Source organism: Triticum dicoccoides, chromosome 7A, assembly GCF_002162155.2.
Source record: "Triticum dicoccoides isolate Atlit2015 ecotype Zavitan chromosome 7A, WEW_v2.0, whole genome shotgun sequence".
NCBI classification, from domain to species: domain Eukaryota; kingdom Viridiplantae; phylum Streptophyta; class Magnoliopsida; order Poales; family Poaceae; genus Triticum; species Triticum dicoccoides.
This window is the reverse complement of record NC_041392.1, coordinates 15,092,625-15,100,046: the sequence shown is the minus strand read 5'-3', so window position 1 is coordinate 15,100,046 and position 7,422 is coordinate 15,092,625.

The following is a 7,422-nucleotide window of genomic DNA, read 5'->3' as shown; positions in this document are numbered from 1 at the left end:
TTTCCCATTTGACAGTCTCTCTCTCTCTCTCGGATTGTCTTTTTTTCGAGGGGTTCTCAAATTGTCGCTCAAACGCACATGAAGATTAACATCGTGATATCTATTCGGCCGGCCCATCTAAGAGCAAATATATTGTACTATCTACTTTTGAGAACTTTCTAGGAGATTTTTGGCCAGCAAATATAGTCCGGCCCCTTTTTTCTTTACATGTTTCCTGGTTTTTATTTTCAAGTACGTTTAGATTTTTTATTATTTGGAATTTTAAAAAATGTTCAAAAACTTTAGAAATTTGTTTGCAATTTCCAAATTTTTCAATTTTTTAAAGATGTTTCAAATTAAAAACAAGTTTGTTTTTTAAATATTTGAAAAATTCAAAAAATGTTTGAAATTTTAAGGAAGATCATCACGTTTCAACAAATGTTTGAAAGTTCCAAAAAAATGTTCATTTCTTGTTTTTTCTAAAAAGAATTAAAAGAGAAAGTAAAAAAACCTAGTAAGCACTACAGTACCAAACCGTTGCAGTATCGAGTCACTACAATAAGCCGACTCGTGGCAAGATCTCTACAATGGCCAGCTCAGTCAGGAGCTGCATGTCTAAGGGAAAACAACTGGTCTTCGTCAGGTTGTAGCGCGTAATTAGGAGCCACCCTTGTAATAACAAGGCTAAAATCCCACTTAGTGTTGAGCACTGAACATAATATAAAAGCGTCATGGGACGGAGAGAGTAATAATTAGGGAGTAATCATGCTGGTACAGTTAGTGATGATAGCAAGTATAGACAAGGCCTCAAGGCTTGTCTGAATCGTCCACAAATTTTCAGTGATCATATTACTTTTATGACGCTGTACTTTAGATTCATCAGATCAGCCTAATTGTAACTGTCATGTACAAAGCCTTGAGCCCTTGAACTTGTCGTATATCTAGGATACCCTACCGAGAGATATGCCAGATTTAACTTTGACAACATTGGGCCAAGAAAAAAAGGTGAATTTTTTTCTAGAATTAAATCCAGAGAAGAAAACAGAAAAAAGATAAATCTCAAGAAAAATCCAGAGAAACCAAAAGGTGAAATTTGTTTTATGACATAACAACCGCCGTGCACGCCATGTCCGCCAGCAACTAGCGGCACACTGCAGCGCCGATAGATATCTGACTGTGCATAAGAGAATCTTCCAACAGATGATGTAAATTTTTAATGCTCTAAAATGGTTTTAGGGTAGGAGTGAGAATGTTTCTAGGCACCATGGCTGCTGTTGCTTTTCAAGATGCCACAAAACGGGTGCCCTTCTTCTTCTCTAATCAATAATTGCATACATGTAGGTCTTAAATACACGCCAGTTTTTTTTTAGAGTACGGCGATGATGTATCATATTTTGATAGAAGAGCAAAAGGAGATTTACAAGAGGATCAAGCGCAATGCATACATAGGCTTGTTCGGGCACCCACACCAAAACCACTAGGTACAAACTAAGGCTGTTCTCTCAAGAAACGGTCTAATCCTCCTGTTCCTGCATACACGCCAGGGTTTTACAAAGAGGATTGGTTGGTTCGGGCAGGGCTCTAGAGCGAACATGTTACTTTTCCAGGGTGCATACAGTAAATAGACCCGGACGGGCCAGGCGAGCTCTCAGCAGGCCTCCACCGTTGTTCAGGCCAGGAAGGAGGGCCGTTGCCAGGGATCGAACCCGGGTCACCCGCGTGACAGGCGGGAGTACTCACCACTATACTACAATGACCTAGCTGGTATTTTATACTCAACTTAGCTTACTTAGAAGTGCTGATAGGGTACAACACGTTTCACATTGCTGTGGTTCAGTTTTCATGCGTGCTCAGGAAAGAGGCGACACTCACATAATTTCGATCAAACATGGAGAAGCAATGGTTCTGGAAGCAATGAGAGCATGGATCTTTGGCCCCAGAAAAACATCGCTGAGTGCGGTCTCAGGCTCAAGCTGACTGTTCCAGCCTTTGGCAGACAATATTCAAGTTTGACGGCATGATCTCGTGTTCCCGGCGTTAACTTCTAGCTTTGTCCCGCAAAACCTAGATGTCGGCATGTCGCAGGAGGACGAGAACGCTCTAGATGAACATAATTCAGTATCTCTTGATGAACCCGACACTGCTATACCGCCAGAAAACGAATATTTGGATAACTTTTGTTGTTTCCGTATGATAATTCAGATACACTTGTTACTAACGAAGCCGGTGAGTATTTGGAACCTTTGATGTCATGGATATTGATTCTACTACCACTCAACTTTAATCCACTCACTCCATATTCTATGTTGATATTTGTGGCCCCTTCGTTTACCTCTTAAAAAAATCAGATGTACATCGCTCATGTGTCCTATATGCATACATGTTTTTTCTTTAGTTGGTAACACTATTTTTCCACTAGAAAATGCTTATATCTCTCATGAGTGTATGCTTCTTGGGGTTGCCTGCCTAGTTAAATGAGAGGGCCACCCCTAAGGAAAATATGGTAAGTATTTCAGTATTTTTTAGCGGGATTATACCAATGCATTGTTTATTTGAGTGTGTTTTATATCATTTTATATGAGGTTCTGAACTATCATGTTTTTTTAAATTAACCAAAGGGTGTTTATGCAATATTTGTAATGCACACTACAACTCGTTATTACAATTTACTAAACTGGGTTGCCCCCTTCCCTCCATGTGCAATGGTCAACGAGCTTCTCCATCGCCTTTCTTGGCGGCATATCTGAATGGTGCTCCAGTGTCCTCAGTCTCGATAGACCATTAGGATAGTTGCTTCTACGGATGCCGACAAGAAGATCGAGGAGGGATGTCATCTTTGGCTAGGAGAGAAGGTTTCGTTGGGAAGAGAACTCGTCCTTACGGATTGTGTTGTGGGTGTCGGATCACATATATTCCCTCGCATGCGGTGCCTGTCCTTGGCATCGAGCTGATACCACCGTCGTTGGGGTCGTCCACTTTGCTATCATCGGCAAGGAAGACACATAGGACAAAGAGGAGAGGTCGGGTGACAAGTGTTGCATTGTTATGGAGGTCACAACCGTCATTCTCAAGCCAAATGGAAATTCAATAGAGGGGTCTTAATTGACAGGGAGAAACAGGAATAAAAATATGGGTGAAGAGCTACAAGAATTCTAGGAGGACATCGAGTACTTAACGCCGACATCCTGTGTCTGGGAGTGGAGCCGCGGGTGTCCGGTCAGCAAGGTAAGGGCATTGGTGTCTGATGTTTACTATTTGTATGCAGGAATCATGGTCGGTCGGAGCATGTTCCATGGTGTCATTCGTGTCCTTGCTGGTTGGGAGCACCTCACATTGACTCCCTGGCATTTGCTGGCTCCAGCGAGCAAACTGACCAACACACAACTCTCAGCCGACACGCTTTTTTAGGAGCGGCAGGGTGGGAAGTGGGCCCACCAAGTGGGAGAGGGCGGGGCAATTTAAACGTGAGGACGGGAGGTCTTGTTGTGGTATGCAGGCCCACATATAATATACATGTAACCTCCTATTAAGCCTCCACCTAATCTACCAGCACCAGAATTTCTTGATGGGAACTCCTTAATTTCCTATTAAGCCTCCACCTAATCTCTTCTCCTATTGAATTTCAGGGGGGTCCTTCCCTAATTTCTTATTAAGCCTTCACCTAATCTTCTAATGGGAACAAGGAGGTGCTGCACCCTTTCCAAAATGGAAAATAAAACTTATCGAAACGCGAGTGCACGATTCACAAGCATGCACAAACTAGGCTCCCTCTTTTCTTAGTAATAGAGCTTGTTCAAGGTATAAAGTTGCCAAAAGCAAGAAAAATCACTCGAAGTTTGACAAGGTTCCCCTTGGTACTCCGATAAAGCCTTTTATATAACGAACAAACCCACACACGACTCTCCCCCTCACCTCTCTTTCTCCCCCTCCCCCCGCTCTCTCTCTCTCTCTCGTCACACACGTTCCTCTCCTCCTTGACATCCACACCAACTGCGCTAGAACCGCCCCACAGTTGAGTGGTGGATGATGCATTGAGAGAACCGCGTGGACTACTAATGTGTTTCCATCCAGATCTGGAATCCTAGGTGCGGGCGACCAGTCGCATCCAGATCTGGAATCCTAGGTGCGGGCGACCAGTCGCATCCAGATCTGGAGTCACCGCAGTCGAAGGTGTCCGTTTTCCCCAGATCTGGAGCAAACATGATGATTGGCGATGGACGAAAGCAGCATACTGGATCCGATGGCCTCGTCTTACCACGACTGGCATCGGGGAATGTAGTTGTTGCCTCCACTTCGCCCTCCGCTGTCAACACCGAAGAAGGTAGGAGAAGAACTCGCCCTGTTTTTTCTAGGAAAATTAAGGTAAAAATTTAGTTGATCTTCAAGTTGTGTTTATTTTATTTAATTGGGGGAGAACACTAGACTTGTATATTACTATAGATGATTGCAATCATTAGACAGGAGGGAAAAGAAGTATTGATGGGACACTAGCCAACACCACAAAGCCATCGTGGATTGGAATTCACTCTCCACACTGTTACCAGAAATAGCATAAATGGTGTTACACTCAGCACCTTTATAAATTTACAAAATTGTGTAGCCAGTGAGCCAGTAGCAACCTCCAGCCAAAGACCTTAACCTTCTTTGGAACCTTAGCTCTCCAAAACACACCCCAAATACTCTAATTATATGTCGCACTTGAAGAGCTAGAAGCAGGGGAATTGTACCTGAATTTGAGTTGGGTGGCAAGTTTATAAGCAAGTTATCCTTCACGTAGAAGGGTGATTTATGCGAAATATCTCCTCTGCATTGACGTCAGAAAATAGCCTATGGACAAGGTTAATATTCCATTCATTTTTATTGAGACAATCAACTGGTTAACCTACCTCAACCTCGAGTTTCTGGCGAATTTGGTAACCTGAGGCCATACTGTCTCAGAATCCAGTTGTCTCTCCGAATCTGAATTTTTCATCCATTCTCTATACACCAGATGATGTATTCCTTGAGTATCTTAACGCCAAGCCGGTGATGCATACTAGGAAATGACCATGTCTAGAATATCCACACGAGGATAATATTCTCGTTTCAAGATTCTAGAACATAAACTATCCGGCTTGTGAATGAGTCTCCACCCTTGCCATTCCAAGAGAGCTTGGTTAAACATATTCCTATCCCATAATCCTAGAACACCTCCTCTCTTTTGTTTTACCGGTTGGTACCAGGAGAGACAATGGACTTGTGATGTCCTTACTCACTGCCCCACCTAAAGTCCCAGATAAGTTTTTCATACTTATCACAAAAAGCCCAACTTTTCAAAAAAGCCCAAGGATATTTGAACAATCCAAACAAGTAAGTGGGAAGCGCTTGAACCACTTACTTGATCAAGATCTCTTTAGCTGCATGGGCCATATACTTTTTAATCCAGTCGTTGCACATTTTTGTGAACCTTTCCATGATCGATTGAAATTCGAGTCAAACATCCTACCTTCTAGGGTTGGTAAACCCAAATATTTACTCTCAAAAGTGGAAGCTACAACACCAAGGGTTACCTTTATCTATTACTGGACATGGGGCGGGCAGTGTTCACTAAATAATAAAGAGCATTTAGCTGGGCTAAGAAGCTATCATGTACACCTTTGAAATAGATTTGGAGTGTCCTTCACTATCCTCGCCTCTCTTCCTATGGCCTTGAAGAACAAAAGGCTTCCATCAACAAACATTAGTTTAGAGACACCGAGTCTCCCCCAGCAATTAACCTCTCTTCCAAAACTTACTTTCTTAAGATGCTTTCCAGACCATCCGTATTGAATTCATGCTCCAGCCAGCTCATCCAAAAGTCTGAACTTATGGAGAGAGGCGGGCAATATATTTCAACACGCCCCCTCACGTCTAGGTTATTTTAGTCCTTAGACGTGGGGTCGATGTAGGCCCCAGCATCGTTTTATTTAATACTGCGTCGGTAGGGTCTTGAACTCAAGACCTCTTAGCTCAGATACCATATTGAATTCATGCTCCAGCCAACTCATCCAAAAGTCTGAACTGATGAAGGGAGGCGGGCAATATATTTCAACAGTTCGCAACCAATAAGATGGCGCATTTAGTATGTGACTATAATATTCCTTCTCAACCAATGCGTACTCCTTATCATGGTCCAAAATCTTTCATGTCCAGGACCAAACATCCCGTTGTAGCACTCCCAACTTAGTGCAGTCATCGGCCAGGGACTTCAATAGTTCCCTCCATCGACGGTACTCTTTCCCATATCTACTCATACCGAAAGGATTTCACGTTGCTATGCACCTTGGTCTGTCTCCCGTATTGCAGCCATAGAGAAAAGTGGTTGGAGCATATGTGTGTACCACTGTTCACTCTGAATAAATCACACCAACTCGACGATGCAACTGCACTTTCAACCCGACAGTCACATTGCTTTTGCCATACTGTTTATTATTGTATGTGCAGGATGGCCCCTTATAGCCCCAATTATGAATATCACACTAGAACAAGGCTTCTCTGAAATTGGTATTTTTCTCTTGGATATCCAAGCTACTAAGAAGTGCTCATGTTGCCACATCGTCTCATAAAAATCACCTATCATCAACAAGTGTTCATGAGCATTTGGCTTTATTCTTTTGAGTAAACTCCAGATGTGACGTCTTCTTGACTCCTTGGTTAACCATGTAGCCCGATACTTCGGGCCATGGGAATCGTCTTGAATAAAGACATCAATGTACCTCAGGTCATATGGTAGTATTTTTTATTTTAGTTCTTTCATCTCAGAACAATGCAATGTTGGCACCATTGCCCTTACCATCATGCGTAATATAATTCTTGCGGCCTAGCATCCACCTAAGATTATTGAAACTATTTCACACTGTCGAGTTTTAGAAGTAAAACAATCATCAAGGGGTGTATGTGCGCACGAGGCAAACTAGCTCTTCAACTATCCGGGACTGCCTGAGGCCCCAACAGTTCTAGATCAGGCGACTCATTTCTCCTGACAGGTGCCTTCCTTATCACATGTCATTCAATGACAACCCATGGGCCGATAGCTTCCTTACCACCTAACAGACCTATGTTGCTCATGCCACCTCCATTACCCTCACCTCATGCCTTGTTGTTCAGACCAAGACCCTTGTAGCTAGGTGTCGTCACAAACTCACTACCAGACTCACTTTCACGTCCCATGCATTTACCCAACACCGCCCTGGTGTTCACCAGGGATTGATCGACCTCCTTCCTTGGCTTACCCTTGAAGCTATTCTTATCTTTGTGGTGCGTGGCTTTCGTGTTACCAGCTCCAGGGGGTAGGGAAGGAGCCTTGTTGAGGTTGACTTTGCCCGCTTCATTTTCCTTGCTGGCTGCCGGACTCATGGAGGAGGCCTGTCCTTGAATCACCTCTGCCCTCCGGGGTCAGCCCCAGCGGGGGAAGAACCAAGTTGA